At 41.7% G+C, this 17,130-nt stretch overlaps 1 non-coding gene across 1 annotated transcript; it reads right to left on the bottom strand.

Moving 5' to 3' along the window:
• Positions 1-16,519: 16,519 nt before the first annotated feature.
• On the bottom strand, positions 16,520-16,653 carry LOC142858026 (small nucleolar RNA SNORA70). The gene has a single exon (XR_012911920.1). It is a non-coding gene; the product is annotated as a small nucleolar RNA SNORA70 (small nucleolar RNA).
• Positions 16,654-17,130: the final 477 nt, after the last annotated feature.

Here is a 17,130-nt window from a genome sequence, read left to right as displayed (position 1 = left end):
GATTAAAGAAGTACAGTTGTGGGGTAGGGACCGAGTCTGGCATTTTGTGTGCATCTAGTCTAGTGTGCATCTTCTTCCATGCAGCTTATTGGTCTTAGCTAGGTTACCAGTTCCTGCATCTAACATCCCTGTGATTTCTCCACCCTCATAGACACACTGTTAAAAGATAAGCTCTCTCACACCCATTAGGCGTCTGACCCTTCAAGTCAACGAAGTTCAGCTTCCTGGAGTCTATGTGGACTGGTCTCAGATGCCCCAAAGACGGTCTAGTACAGCCTGTGAGTCCTTGAAATCTGGGAGTCTGCCTTGGAAGACGATTTGGAGAGATGACACCAGCTGTACTCAGAGGGGAGAGAAGACAACCTGTTTATTTCACAGGGAGTAAGGGTCAAGCCAGAGGGCAGTGGAGAGAAATCATTGGCCAGAGGGAAACACTAAATCATGCCAACATTTTTCTACCTCTAGGCAATCAGCTCTTTTCAAAACCACTTTCTGTCAAGGTTACTGTGACAGAGAGGTAGGTCCTGCCTTATAGCAAAGTTCCGTGGTTATCCATATTTGATGTTAATGTGACATTATCAGCAACTCAGGAACCTATTGATCTGAATTCATGGATCTGAGATTTAATCAATATTGAATCTCATGATCATGATGATGCTGGGATAGGAAAGGTAATTTCCAGAGTTTGAAGAAAATTAAAAAAGCCAAATGCTTCAATTTTGGTAAACAAGATCACCTAAAAGGAATTGTAACCAGCGCATTTCTAGAAACAAAGTTTTTTTCTAAGCATAATCCAAACAGAAAAACCTTCCCTTCTAGATTATGCAGAAGCTGTGGCATGGGCAGGCACTGGACTAATGAGTGTAGGTCAACAAGGAACAATTAAGGCAACCCTTTGGCACTGGGAAACACCTTGAGGGGCTTCTCACAGGCCCCCATGTCAAATTCGGCCCAGTCATTTCCTGTAATTGTGGAGGAAACTCCTTCCCAGAGCAATTAAAAAGCCTACTGCCTATTGTAAGAAACCATACTGTTCTGGATGATAGAACAGCTTTAGAAAATAAAACAAACATTTCAGAAGAAACCATAAAGCAAAATCAATAAATTAAAGGCTTCATCTAGCTTGCTGTAGATGATTTCTGGTTTGATTCTTGATCAGGTAACTAGGAATTAAGTTTTTGTACTCTGGATGTATATAACAAATATTGATCCTTTAAACTCTTTGATATTTGCTGCACATGATATTTAAAATTTCTGCGGTGAACCATGACCATGCCTAACAGTGACCTCTGAAGTCTCCAAAATGATGAAGAGGCCCCACTATGATGATCCACCAGGACCATGATAACACCAGTAAGATGAATAATACCACCTAAAGATCATCTTTGGACTAAAAACTGCTCAGGACCACTTCGAGGTGGCCAGCTGAGATGATCCAGCCTCACTACTTAGACTACTCTAACCAAGACTTTCCTATTACATAGAGATTGGACAACAGATGATACAGCTACCTCTCCCAGGACTTGACAATTAAACTAAATTTTTCTTTTCAGGATTCCCTAAAGATGCTATCACCCCCAGACAACAGGAAGTAAATTTAAGAACACAATACCTACATTCCCAAGAGGTGGGGTGGGTGATTTTTGGTCAGTCAATGGGTTATGGGATATTTCTCAGCTTTTAGAGTGGTTGGTTACAAGTAGTTATTGATAATGATCAGGAAAAAAGGTGAACAAAGGAGATTAGATTCAGAATTCTTGCTTTGAAAAGAAAAAGGGGGAATATAGATATGATGGGATATAAGGTAAATTATTGAATCTACTTTGATAAGAAAAAGTGAGGACATAAAAATAGGATTAAAAGGTAGATTATCAAATCTACTTTCAAACCAAAAAAGCAACTACTAGTTTTAAATATGTTACATTGATATGGATTTTGGATGTTGATACAAATTTAAGATTACTTTTCTTAGAACACATTTCTAATCTTGTTCAAGGTATTGTACCTATACAGTTCATTTAACAATGTAATGCAAATTTCTAGTACTTGAAAGTTATTGTTACCAACTATTTACAATAATAAGGAAAGCAGGTTAGTAATTAGTCATCTATTACAATCAAACTTGTAGTCACAGTAGGTACGTCTTCAAGGTCAAATGGATATATATTTTAAATAGACAGGTTGTCTTCAAGCACTTCAGAGAGCTGCAGAATACGGCATTTAAGATGTTTTAATAACATAGTTTCTTTTTTTATGACAGCGAGGTATGTCTGCTCCTGGTAGCACCAATCTACTTCAGAGAAGATGATGGGCACTGAAGAAACTCCACATGGACTTTACTTTCTTTGTGGCAAAAGTAAGTCATAGGGAAAGAAAATGCTCTTGCCTCAACTGCTGACAGTATGCTGTTAAAATTAGGCGGGACAGAATAGGAAGTGATTGCTGAACTTTTCCAAGACAAGGTGGAACAGTGTTTCAAATATCCTGCTTCACAGAAAAGACTGTTGAATATTCTAGGCCTGTAGGCTCAAGAGGAATGTCCCAACATTGCACAGAAACTTTGGATGACTGTCCAGGCAGACAATTGTTTCAGTAATTTCTCACATTTTTTTGGAAGTTATTTGCCTACATATCCTGCTTACTCAGTTAATATTATTTTTTCCTTGGGTCTCTGAGGGAGTTGAAGACAAGATAGTTATATTGTTTACCAGACTCAAAAAAGAAACTCACTAATGAGGTGTAAAGAGTATAAGGTTGAGAGATAGCAAAAGATAGTTTTTGGTGGTAATGCAAGTTAAGATAGAAAGTGAATTATGTACAAGACTTTGTACTCACCAGATAGGATAGATAATGGGGTATTTTCTCTGAATTTGTCAAATATAAATGAACTATATATTGTTGATGTATTTGTTGCCTATATATTGTATTAAGTTATTGTACTTATTGCATATAGTTTTTTCTTATATTGGTTATAGCCTTCTTTTTTATTTTAGACAAAAAGGGGAATTGTGGTGATATTTTGTTTGTGTTGTATCAAAAAAGCTTTCCAGAAGATCAGAGTGCAGAGCTAGCCACACTAGTTAGCCACAGAGGCCAGGCAGTGGTGGCACACACCTTCAATCCCAGCACTTGAGAGGCAAAGACAGCTGTATCTCTGTGAGGTCAAGGCCACCCTTGGCTACACAAAATTGATCCAATTTAAAAGAGAAACCGAGTCAGGTGATTGGTGTCTCACATCTTTAATCCCAGTAGTTGGGAGTCACATGACTTTAATCCCAGCATTAGGGAGGTGGAGACAGGAAGGGATATGACTGGGTGGAGAGAGAAACATAAGACAGGAGGAGACACAAGCTCAGTGTATTCAGTCTAAGGATTCATAGGGACATTGTCACCCCTTTGGAGGATTTCATAGAGGTAAGAATTCTTTAGTGGCTGGCTTCTCTGATCTTTCAATTTTCACCCCCTTAATATCTGTCTCTGGGTTTTTATTATTAAGACCCATTAGAATTCATGCTACAGGTCTCTTTTATGGTACTTACTCAAGTGTGCTTTTCTTGGAAGGCTGGTCTAGATTTATCTTAATATAATTTAAAAATATTTTAAAAGGTCTATAAAAATGTGTGTTACTTAACTGGTTGTACATCTTATACTCTCAGCACTTGTGAAGTTATGACAACAGTATTGTGAATTCCAGAACAACCTGTGCTATGAAGCAAACACCTTGTCTCAAAACAAACAACCAAACAAGAAAACAAAAACAAACACTAGACCTAATTTCCATGAATGTGGGATTTCATCTCAGAAAGTTCTCATATTGTTCTTTGCTGACAAAATTAATAAAAACAAACAAATGAAACAGAAACTCAATCAATCAAGAAAGTTCAGTGGTTAAAGGCACCTGCTGCAAACTGTGATGACCTCAGTTATAGCCTTCAGGCCCACATGGTAGAGGGAAAGAACCAGCCCCGTACGATGTCCTCTGATGTCCACCTGTACCCCATGGCATGCATGTGTACCCACACACAAAATAAATAATTAAATGTTAGACAAAAGCAGAAACATATTGCTTTAGCTTCAGATTCTAAAGTTTTCTCTTTTATCACTTGAAACTAACATATGTTTATTTGGTTGGTTTATTTGTTCAGGATATAAAAGTTACAGCACCAAGAACTAGCTAATTATACCACATTGATGCCCAAGATGACCTTAGACAGTATTTACTATTGAATTTATTCCTTCATTTAACTGGTAGAAGAAAAGCCCACATCATCAATGAAATTATGTTAATAGACCTCTCACAGTAGTTAAGACTGGATCAAGACCCAGATTTCCTGGCTTTGGTGAGGATTCTCCCTCCGCTTCTCATATTCTCTCATGACTTGGAACAGTGTTTATCTCGTCACAGATATGATTCCGGGCATTAGATGGTTCAAGTCGAACCCCTGTGTCTTCCAAGTTAGACGAAAAAGAAGTAAGTGCGTAGAGAAACAATGGCAGCAGCAAGCAGCTGTTGAAGGTATTCGTTTGAGTCATGCTTTGGAATGTCTGTCAAGGCAAAAGAAGAGCCCATGATACCACTGGGCTGCCACATCCACCTTCTCTCATGCTTAGGGATTATTTGTTCCTTCGCTGCCAAATTCCATTCCTACTGCCCAGCTCCCGGCACCCTTGATCATATCAAACTCATGGAAAGCTATTTCTGTCCATAGCTTGTACATACAAACAAAAAAAATCAAACAGAAAAGATACAACACACTCTTTTTATTTCTTTTTTGTACTTTGATGTGAAATATATATTTTGATGTTATACATTATATTGTTGCTTTTATTCTTCTAATTTCTTTGACGATTTTAAATATAAAACCAAGACAAATAATAATGGTCACATGCCATGACTGGATTAAAGGAACAGTGGACATTCTATTATATTTTCTCAGTGGATGTTTTTAAGGCTATGACATTACAGATATCTGGCAAAGCGTCACGTTGTTCCTCATTCCTCCCATTTTCTTCTCTCCCACCCCATCCTCCCTAGAAGTCATCCCTGTTAGTAACTGAGTATAGTGACTTAAAATTTAAGTTGTTTATTTATCTAATCTACTAAGCCATATGAAGTACTGATTTGTGGATTTGAAATGATATCTTAATAGTGTATGCTGTCTGATGTGGTATGTCTTATTGTATATGTGTTGCTTTTATTGGCTAATGAATAAAGCTGTTCCAACCAATGGTTTAGCAGGCAGGAAATCTGAACAGAGATAGAGAGAGAAAGAGAGTAGGTGGAGTCAAGGAGACACCATGTAACTGATGAAGGACAAAAATACCAGAACATTACTGGCAAGCCACAGCCTCGTGGTGATACATAGATTAATAGAAATGGATGAATTTAATTTCTTAAAGTAACTTGGAGGAAAAGTGTTTGTTTTATCTTACGGTTTGTAGTTCATTTTCCGGGAAGTCAGAGCAGGAACACAAGGTCGGAACCTGGAGGCAGGGGCTGATGCAGATCCATGAAGGAACACTGCTCCCTGGGTTGCTCCTCATGGCTCTCTCAGCCTACTTCCTCATACCACCCAGGACCGCTGACGATGGGATGGCTTTGCCCGCAGTGAGCCGGGTTGTCCCACATCAATCACTAATTCAGAAAATGTCCCACAGGCTTACTTCCTACAAGCCAATCTTTTTTCCTATTATTTTATTTTAATTTATTTTTTTAAAAAGGAAAACAATCTTTTTTTTTTCCATTTCACATACCAATCCTAGTTCCCACTCTCTCCCCTCCTTCCATGCCCTCCACCTACCACTCCCTACATCCCCTCCTCAGAGATGGTAAGGCACATTGCTTTGTGGAAGGTTCAAGGCCCTCCCTACTACAGCTATGCCCAGCAAGGTATCCATCCAAAGAGAACGGGTTCCCAAAAAGCCAGTACAAGCATTAGGGATAAATCCTGGTGCCACTGCCAGTGGCCCCATAGTCTGCCCCAGCCATACAACTGTCACCACATTCAGAGGGACTAGTGTGGTCCTATGCTGGTTCCTTTTCTGTCTGACTGGAGTTGGTGAGCTCCCATTAGCTCAGGTAGACTGTTTCAGTGGGTGAACCCATCATGGTCTTGATCTTTTTGCTCAGACTTTGGAAGCTCAGCCCAGTGCTCCGTTGTGGTCTCTGCCTACAGCCAGTCTTATGGAGATGTTTTCTCAGTTGTTCCTCAGATACATCTAGGTTTGATTCAAATTGACAAATGACTATCCAGCCCACATGCTGTCTACAGGTCTCTGTACCTTGCCTTTGTATTTATGGGTGTTTTGTTCTGTATTGTTTTATTTTGAGACAGTTTATGTGTGTATCCCTGGCTGTCCTAGAACTCACTCTGCAGAACAGGATAACCTTGAACTCAGAGAGCTTCCTGCTTCTGCTGCCCCAGTGCTGGGATTAAAGGCAAGCACACCATACTCAGCTTGTGTTTCTATTTTAATGTTGACTTAGGTATTGCAGTATAGTTTATCTATATTTCCATTTCCATTACATTGTTTTTTTATATGAAAATCCCAGCATAGCATCATGGAGTAATTTGTTATCTGTGAAGATGTTTTAGTGATCTTTTTATACAAATTTAATCTAAGCTATGGTACTAAATTTTCAAGTTTTCTACATCTTCTTCAAGACTAATAGCATCAAAATTCTTTCTTTTAATAAATGGTTTCATTAAAAAAAATAGGTAGTAATTTGAATGTCATTGCCCCCCCCCATAAGCTCGTAGGGAATGACATTATTTGGAGGTATGACTTTGTTGGAGTGGTTGTGGCCTTGTTGGAGGAAGTGTGTCACTGTGCAGGTGGGCTTTGAGGCCTCATATATGCCCAAGCCGCGTCCAGTGTCTCAGACCCTTCCTGTTGCCTGCGGATCAAGATGTAAGAACTCTCAGCTCCTTCTCCAGTACCGTGTGTGACTGCATGCTGCCTTTCTTCCTGCCACGATGATCATAGCCTAAACCTCTGAACTCTAAGTGGGCCACCCTACTTAAATATTTTTCTTTATAAGAGTTGTCATGGTCATGGTGTCTTTTCACAGCAACAGAAACCCTAAGGAAGGCAAATTATTTGTTTTTCTTTTTATTATATATGTATATTTGTGTGGTTGCATGATGCATGCAGGATCTTGCAGAAGATGGCTTCAGATCTCCTGGAACAGCAGTTAGAGACAATTGTGAGTTGACACGTGGGTTCTGGGAACTGAACCCTGGTCCTCTGGAAGAGCAACCACTGTTCTCACCCCCTGAATTATCTCTCCTACCTTACATCAGAATTATTAATCTTTAATATGTTTGGTATGAAGGTAGTCCATTGCAGTTTGTGTGTGTATGTAACATGTGTATGTATGTATGTATGTATGTATGTATGTATGCGGGGGCCAGAGACCAATGTTGAGTGTATTCCTCAACTATTTCTTTACTTTATATATTTTAAATCCTTTTTCTTTTCTTTTTTTTTTTGTTTTATTTTTCAAGACAGGGTTTCTCTATGTAGACTTAGCTGTCCTAAAACTAGCTCTGTAGAGTAGGCTGGCCTCAAAGTCACAGAGATTCACCTGCCTCCCAAGTAGTGGTATCAAAGGCATGTACCACCACTGCCCAGCTTAGTTTTGAATGTTTTATGAATGATTTTTAAACTGCTTTTATTTATGTATGTATGTGTGAGTGTGTGTCACATATGTGTGGATCTCAGCAGAGGTCAAAAAAGGGCATCAGATCCCCTAAAGTTGGAGTTATAGATGGTTGTGGTCAGCCTGACATGGAAGCTGGGAATTGAGTTTTTGGTCCTCTGGAAAAGCAATAATCTCTCTAACAACTGAGCCATCCTTTCAGCCTCGTGTTGCTGTTTACACAAAGCTCTTTCTTCTCTTGTAGTCCTTCCCCCATGCCCCTCCCCAAATGGATCGATGTAAAAAAGTCTCCAAACATGTTTTCTGGTCATCTGCCTCTAGGAGAAAGTCGATCTTCAGAGAACATTGAGTGCACAGTCAGAGCTCTTGCTCATGATGGGCTAACACCACCAAGACCCTAGGGCAGATAAAGCTGGGGATTAGAGACCTGGAAAAGAATGAGAGGGACGTAGAAGATACACACTGATGGATGTGTGTGGGTGCCTTTGAGCAATAGCAAAAATTAGTATTGGCTACTTTGAATGAATTTGACTATTATTTTATTATTGTAATAAGCTTTAAAACTTAATTCTCTTTAAGTCTAGCTTGGATTATGCTTTGTTTCATAATTCTATTTATAAATGCAATGAATTTTAATAATCACTTTCTAGGCAGGTTTTGAACCATCGAATTAGCTCTATCAGAGTCAATTCCAAGTAATCACACACACACATGTACATGTTGTTTATATTTGAGGCACTGTTTCATTTAGCCCAAGCTGATTTATAACTTGCTGTGTAGGTGACCATGACCTTAACCTTCTGGTTCACTTCCTGAGTGGTGGGTTTACAAGCATGATTGTTATAAGTTTTCATATATACCAACCAAACACTCTCTCAGCTGACTTTAACCTCTATGCTGACCTAACTATATTTTTACAAAATTTTGTCCTGACTTTATGGCTAATACACTTGATTTCTTTTATGAATATAAACATAGCTCTTGCTCCAGTAGGAATAAGAGATCATTTATTCTAAGCCAAACATGAGTAACCATGCATGGGAACATGGATTTGTTTCCATGAATGACATGTTGCACTGTGGATGTGCTTTTGCAGATGCTTTTAGTTCCAGGACAGTCACAGGTAGGAACATTCACAAATGTGTTGGTGGGGACATCAGACGGGCGGGTTCCAGAAAGGCTGGAAATCCCTGCATGAAGATGTGAAAAAAATGGGCTAATAAAAATGATCAATGGCTTCATAGAGTATACAACAAAGTAGGTGAACTCAATCCAGGACTCGGAGAGGAAAGTCAGTGTAACAGATCCCTAGACATAAGCACAACAGACGCCAAGATGAAAGCACCATTCAGGCCTCAAAACCCAGCATGTAGGCAGCAGTGCCTGCCGAAATAAGCACAAAGCCCCGCTCCATCAAAGTTGGCAAATGCATCCTTTGCATCCTCATGTATGTTAATCCACAGGTGGAGAAGAGGGCAGGGCCCTCTGGATTTATATCTAGACTCTGGGCTTCACTGTGCATGGTGAGCTGGCCCCATTCTCATTCCCCTGTTAGTGGGACAGGCACTATGGGCTTCGCTGCAGTTAGAACTTTAGTCTAGTTATGGAGAACAAAAACTTTAAAGACTCAATATTTAAGTAAACCTTGTGCTGTCTAAAAATTCTGCTTCTGATCTGGAAACTCAGTTAGATTCCATAGCCAAGGTTGTTCTTCAGAATCGAAGAGTAAACCTCTTTATGTGACAAGGATATCTCTGAATGACACTGGAAAAATTGTTGCTTCTGTGCCAATCAGTTAGGAACGATTAAAATTTATCCACGATCAGAAATAACCATTTAACAAGCAAACAACAACAAAAAAAAGAAAGAAAGAAGAAGAAAAGAAAAGGAAAGGAAAAAAAGAGGAGACATCATGAATCTATCAACTGGCACCGATGTTCGCCTGGTCCTCCTGACTCGCTACTCTCCTTTGGCCATGGCTAGGGGTTACTATCATATTTGTATTTTTTGGCTAGGTTAGGATTCCCACATACAACCCTTTTGCTCCTAGATCTCACTATAGGACCCTGCTTGCTTAGCTGCCTACTTAGCTGTGTAAAAACGAGTAAATTATGTTCAACTACTAGAACTAAGGGGACACTATCACCTCCTGCTCCCAGAGAAGCGCACGATTTGAGTCGTGCCCACAGAACCAGCGGGGAATGTAACAGGCCCCAGACCTTAGTAGGCCCCCAACCTTAGCACAACTGATGCCATGATTCAGGCCTTGGAACTTAGCACCTAGACAGCAGCACCTGCCTAAGCAAGGACAAAGACCTTAGTTCTGGGGAAATCCCTGACTGTACTCACCTTCCTGTTTAGCTTCTGCAGTCCTGCTTTTGGCTAGCTGTTCTTGCTGATTGGGCTGCGTCAACTCAGTATGCGGTTTTTGTGCTGAAAAGCTCATCCCATGAAAGGCTCAGAACAGCACTTGGGTCGCAAACACCCGGTGTAGTCACTGGCTGAGTAATGAAGACTTTCTAATGGCTTGAACCCACATCCAAGTGGACTTCTCTGGTGAATACCCCACAACATCAGCGGCATAGAAGGAAAGTTCATCTGGGGCTTGCTTTATGGGGAAAGAGGGGGACCAGCAAGAGGACGGCTGAGGTGGAGTGGAGAAGAGTGAAGACAATGGAAAAAACATAACTGTATATGTGTATGGAAATTCCATGATGAAATCCACTATCTGTCTGCTAACCTAAAACACTAATTTTTAAAAGTGAGAAAGAATACCTATAAAACCTTATTACAATATAATAACAGGGAAAGGACATAAAGCAGGGGATGGGGAGATATTGAGGATGCTTTGGGGGAGTGGGAGGGGTAATTGATGATGGATGGATGTGATCAAGATGTAGTGTTGGAATTGTTAAAGAAGTAATAAAAGATAGTCTATTGCAATACCAAAAGCAACGGCTGTGGATAATGACATCCACCTTTAATTCCAGGACTTGGGAGGCAGAGGCAGGTGGATCTCTCTGAGTTTGAGGCCATCTGGTCTACATAGTGAGTTCCAGGAAAGGCTGAGCAGCACCATGAGATGCTATCTGAAACACACAAACAGAAACTCCATTCCATCAAACACAATCTCAGGTTAGTCCCCCCCCCCATTTCCTAAATAAACTCGATGGAACCAAATATGAATTAGCTGTAAACATAGAATGCATTCCAAATAAAAATATTTACTGTAGATTGAGGACATACTATCATATTTTTATTTTGTGGTGAAAGACCTGGATAAATCCAGACACATCCCCCCCAGCAGAAAAAATAGAGCCAAAAATCTAAGCAGGGAGAGAAGAATCAGAAATCTAGATTAACCAGTTCAGTGACTCTGTCACAGGAAGCTGAAGATAAAGTTAGACTGTAATCTTGAGAATAATCTTGAGAAACAGGGAGTGACCCCCTTGTGATTATCACTGGTATTTTCCAGTGATGCCCTCGGTACTCCCTTCGGATTACTGGGTTGTGGTTTCTTCCCTTAAATACCCCTTCTCCCAGCTACTCAGGTTGAACTGGCCTCCCCTGCGTGGGAAATGAGTTTTGGCGCCAGTGCACTGGTTCCTGTCTTGTCAATAAACCCGTGTGACTGCAGCAACGACAGTCTGTGGTGAGTTCCTGGGGGATTGTGCTATCCCGACACTTGAGTGAGAGTCTCCCCACTCTGGAGGTCTTTCAGTGGTAAGGCTGTGATTCCTACACATAAAAATAGAAAGGCTTTCACAGATCCTGAAAGGTTTTTGGGCTTGCTTTAAACAGAAAGCAGGCCCCTTTTGTACCAAGTAAGGGTTTCCTGCATCATGAGTGTCCCTTCTTCTCCCTTATAATCATGTCTGAGTCATCCTGGGCTATTAGTGATGTCCATAGGATTTAGACTCATACCTAGGGCTGTAGAAAATCCATCACATCCAGATGTGCTGTCTCTCTGCTCTGGAGTCACCAGAACCCGGGCCTTTGAACCCCACCACCGTTTTCCCTTGGAGCTCCTTGCAGAGTTGGAAATCAGCCCAAGTGGGAGAAGAAGTGCGTGGTGTAACTCTGCTGTTCTGCTGGGGCAGGGCTCCAAGCAGATGGGCGAGAAATAACCATTAGGCTGGGGCTTAGAGAACTGTGAAAATGACCCCGCGAGGAGCAGAGCAAGGCAGCAGGGAAGGACAGCTCAACCCCACCCCGCCCACTTGTAACATTCTCTTGGGCTAGCTCTGCTCTATTGCACGTCCTGCATGAGGTTCGAAGGTCAAGTTTAGAGTGGAGGAAAGTTTAGTACTTTCTTGAGTTTAGACCCTGGAGCTTCGATGCGAGCTTCCTTGTGTCCCGAGAAGTTCTTCTCCCTTCCAGACAAATCCAGTTCCCAGAAGCAGGTCCTCTTTGGGTCGCTTTCACAATCCACATCTGTAAGGGACCTCCCAGGGGGCATTGCAGTTCAGCTGCCTTGGTTTTGAGAAACCAGAGCTGAGTTCAGGCTCACCTTTCCCAGTGACACAGGCCCCTTGCTGTCCTGTCTGCCTGTGTTCGTGGCAGGAGTTGGGCTCAAGTTTTCACCCACTGGTACCTCTCTCAAAACCTTTTAAGATGAGAAATAACAGGCTCCACAGCAACGGGAAAATGTTTATTTTCCCCAAGGCTCTTATACCTCTTCCGCCTGTATCCTAACCTGAGCTGGCAGGAGAGAGGGGTTTATATTGTCCTCAGCATTTCTCCGAGGCTGAGGAAGTTCAGCCGCACCCGCCCGCATGGACTTCTTTTCTGGTGCCCTGACCAAGGAGAGAATGTGCAGGTACACTTGGCACTGGGTGACTCGGAAAAAATTCAAACCGAGGGGCAGGGAACTAGGAATCAATCCTTGGAGAGAATTTGATGGTAAATTCAAGTCTTTGCCTAGTCAGTATTTCAACAGGGACAACACCAGGAAGTCAATCCGCTTTGCCTTCCTCTTCATTTCTGTCAATTTTGCTTGGACTCCTTTTCCTCTTTTCAAAAATAATCCAGCACTTTCTCCCACTCATCCCCTGAGGGTTGGGATTTACCTCTAGACATATCTGGAGATGATCTAGAGTCCGTTCTAAATGCTCCGAGAAAGGCTTCCTGGGCTGCCCTCTGTGGTGCTCCCTGTCTTCCCCGTGCCCACTACCTGCCTCAGTGGTGCCCAGTGCCCCCTAGATATGAAAGCAGGCTAACCCGCGCCCCACAGTGACCTGACGCTCTTCATATTCTCGGTGGCCTGAAGTAACCCTGGAGGCTCTCCCTGTGTTTGAACAACACACAGATAAGATAAGGACAATATGAAGCAACACCCCCAACAACGCGGTCCAGTGACCTAGTATTCGAGCCCCGACCCAGACCAACAGCGCGGAACACTTTCCCACCGCTATTTTTCTAACTCCTGTCCCTTCTGCCCCAATTCCTCGCTGCAGACTCAGCAGAGACAAACCGTATCTGGCCTGCAGTGCTTTCTCCTGCTGCGCTCCGCTCCTTACGTAATCAAAACCAATCGCAGCAGGCTTCCTTTCCCCCAGAAAAATCAGCGCCAAAGACTGAGACACTTCCCTGCGTTCTCCATTCCCCAGCTCGATTTTTCTCCAGTGCAGGAATCTCATTTTGGGACTGAAAAAAAAATCAATGCTTTCTGTTGATTCTCAATGGATAAATTTTAAACTGGTTTTTATTTATTTGGGAAAACAATTCATACCTGTACTCAAAAGTTCAAAGGTACCCTAGGGACACAGTGAAAGGATGTCCTTGCTCTCATTCTTTCTGTCTCTCTCCTAGAATCACTAACTTTTAGTATGAGGGCTTTGTCATCTGAGAAGTCTAGTAGGAATGATCAGTGCACCCTAAAGTAGGCATAGCTCTTCCACAGCTAGTGAGATCGTTGCCTTCCCATCTGTTTTGTTTTTATTCCACGTAACACAGTAACATCTAACATCCAGATTCCTTCATGTCGCCACACATGACAGGACTGCCTTCCTCATGACTGAATAGCGTTTCACTGGCCTCAGAGGGACATTAATCACAATCCCCTATCCACGTCTCCACCGATGGACACTAAGGTTGACTCCATTGGGAACAGTGGACAGGGTTTTAGTAAGCTTTTCTTTGTTAAACCTATCTTTTAATAAACTATGTGAACAGCGTTTTAATAAACATGGGAGTTTTTATTAGACAAACTGCTTTTATCTCCTCTGGATACAGACTGGGTAGGTGAATCTCTGAGTCATGTGATTATATATTGCTTTTCTGGTTGGGTGGACGAGCTTGTATTCCCATCAACAGTGTGTGAATTTTCCCTTTCCCCCCAATCCTCACTCAGACTTCTGTCTGCGTGTGGTGTGATGCGGTGTGCCATGTCTGCGTGTATGCATGTGTGTATGTGTGCATGCCATAGTGTGAACATGGAGGTCGGAGGACAAGTTTCAGGAGTCAGTTCCCACCTTCCGCCGCGTGAGACGTGGGGGCAGAATTCAGCTCATCCGTGTTGGCGGCAGGAGCGTCTGACTGCGCGCCATCTCCGTGGCACCCTGTGAGACGTCACCTCACCGTGTCTACAGGTCCATGAAGACTAATTATGTTAACCATTTTTCATATGCACGTTGGATCACAGAAATGAAAAGTAGAATAGACTGTCCTGGGCTGCGGGGTTAGTGAGACCTGGGGAGACTGGGTTATTGCAGTGAGGCAGGTTAAGAGAGCTACTATATACCATGCTGACTGACTAATAATGTGCTGTACTTTTAAAAAAGTTGTCTTCAGACAATGGAGATATTTTATTATAATTGCAAGTATGTGAGATATTTCATTTGTAAATTGGCTAAGCCTAGTCATTCCATATTTTATATTTAAAGTATCATGTTGTACAAGGCAAATACACACAGCTTTGTCAAAATAATGTGTACATATATTTATACACACACATATATTATATATGTAAAGTTGTAAGCAGAAACCCCCTTCCCCCCAAAACAATCTAGTTTTGTATGTTTCCCACCCACAGGAGGTAACAAACATATTTTCTATTTGTCATAATACATTTCCAGGTCTTCCCATTTTAAAACATAAAAAGTCAGTTCTTCTTAGAATACAACAATAATACATCATAATTTATTTAACCCTTCACTCCAGTAAATGCGTACAGCCTTTCTGTCATTATACCAATACAGTAGTTGTCATTTGTGTCCATTTGTCACTTCACACATGTAAGAACACGTGTCTTATATGTAAGATGAATACTGGATGCACTGCTGATCCAAAGTACACGCACTGAGGTGGTTTGGATAGGAATGACCCCGAAAGACTTAGTGACCAGGGAGTAGCACTATTCGAAAGGATCAGGCAGTGTGACCTTGTTGGAGGAAGTGTTTCACCGGGCTTTGGGGTTTCGGAAGTCCATTGCCAGTCTCAGGCTGCCTCTCTCTGCCTTCCGATCAGGGTGCAGCTCTCCACTACTTCCCCAGTGCTGTCCTTGCCACCGAGTTCCCCACCATGATTCAGATGGCAGACTAGGCCTCTGAAACCGTAAGCGCCCCACCATGATTCAGATGGCAGACTAGGCCTCTGAAACCGTAAGCGAGCTCCTAGTTAAATGAGTTCTTTGAGAAGAGTTGCCTTGGTCATGGTGTCTCTTTAGAGCAATGGGGCAGTGGATAAGGTGTACATCAGATTTTAGTTCTGCAAGACACTGCACTGATGAATTTCTCTCCAGACAACTTGTTCCCATACAGCCTGCTATCTGCTGCTTAAGAAGTTGGGTTTCCTACATTTTTTTTAAATTTATTTATTTATTAAGGATTTCTGCCTCCTCCCCGCCACTGCCTCCCATTTCCCTCCCCCTCCCCCGATCAAGTCACCCTCCCTCATCTGCTAGAAGAGCAATCAGGGTTCCCTGACCTGTGGGAAGTCCAAGGACCGCCCACCTCTATCCAGGTCTCTTAAGGTGAGCATCCAAACTGTCTAGGCTCCCTCAAAGCCAGTACGTGCAGTAGGTTTCCTACATTTTTTAACAATACAGTTTTTAATTAAATTTTCCCTTTTGGAAAGATATCACCTTTCTTTTTAGTTTGCTTTCCATTTGTGTTATTATGTTTAAGTCTGAAATAGAATAAAATTTCACAAATCTTAAAACTGTATTTCTTTGTCTGTGAATTAATGGTTACATTTTTTACATTTCTTTAATAATTTGACAGAAGTTAATTTGTTGGTTTATAGGTGCTCCTTTTTATAAGAAATTACCCTTTTAATTTTTTTAAAGATTTATTTATTATGTATACAGTGTTCTACCTGTATGTTTGCCTGCATATCAGAAGAGGGCATAAAGCCTCATTATAGATGGTTGTGAGCCACCATGTGGTTGTTGGAAATGGAACTCAGGATCTCTGGAAGAGCAGTCAATGCTCTCAACCTCTGAGCCATCTCTCCGGTCCTACCCCTTTAATTTTTGTCTCCATTCCGTATGTGGAGATGCAGAGATGCTTCAAGCTAATGTATCTTCAGGCTTTGATCTTTGTTATGGCTTCTGGTCATCTTATACCCAGGAATGCCTTATCAACTCCAAGAACTCCTGCTACCTGTCCAGGGGACCACACTAGGGATATATTTGACCAAACAGCCATCAACAATGAGCTGCTTCTCAGCTACCATGTCTTCAAATTCATCTCCATTAGACTTGATGAAGTCACAATTCTTTGAGGTAGCCAGGGAATGTGATAGCGGCTCAGTTCCTCAGGCCTTATTCTGCAGCTTGGTACAGATGGACAGGGAGACCGGCCAGTGTGAGTCCTGGGGACAGCACTGAGATCAGAGTACGAATATCCACCAGAAAGCTGTCCCCAAGGTCCCTCAGAAAAACTCCTGTAGGCAACAGGTTGAATGCACTTCCCAGAAGCCTGTGGCTCACAGCCATTGCACACAAGGCCCCCATGAGGAAAGGAACAAGTTGACATACTTGGTGGGAGAGAAAAATAAAATCTTTTTTAAAAATATATGAAATCATGATAATTTTCCTCTTCTGTGTAGTTAACAATTGTTCAAACAACACTTACTAGTCAATATAATTTTAAATATTTTCCAATGGTTTGAAATGCTGTCCTATTATATATGTCTATTAACCAGGTAAGCATATGCATTAGTTAGACATACACTCTCTCTTTTTGCACTATTACTGTCTTTTCACCCATAAGATAACACTGTTTTGATTATATTTCTTGATGCTTTGTCTTAACTACCTGGTCCAGCTCTTCCTTGTACTTCATTCTTATTCCTTCCCAGAACCTCCTTTCTTACTCATATTTAATTTCCAAGAGATTATAGAAGCATGCTCATATTTTTCTTTTTAAAAATTTGCATCATAGGCCCTCTGGCTGGGACCGGCTGGGACCAGAGCAGCAGCAGAGGATACAGGCCGCAGACAGCGGGAACTGTAGTGGCAGCAG

Source organism: Microtus pennsylvanicus, chromosome 9 (genome assembly GCF_037038515.1).
Source record: "Microtus pennsylvanicus isolate mMicPen1 chromosome 9, mMicPen1.hap1, whole genome shotgun sequence".
NCBI lineage: Eukaryota > Metazoa > Chordata > Mammalia > Rodentia > Cricetidae > Microtus > Microtus pennsylvanicus.
Note: the sequence above shows the minus strand (reverse complement) of the source record. Positions and strands in the feature narration are given on the sequence as shown.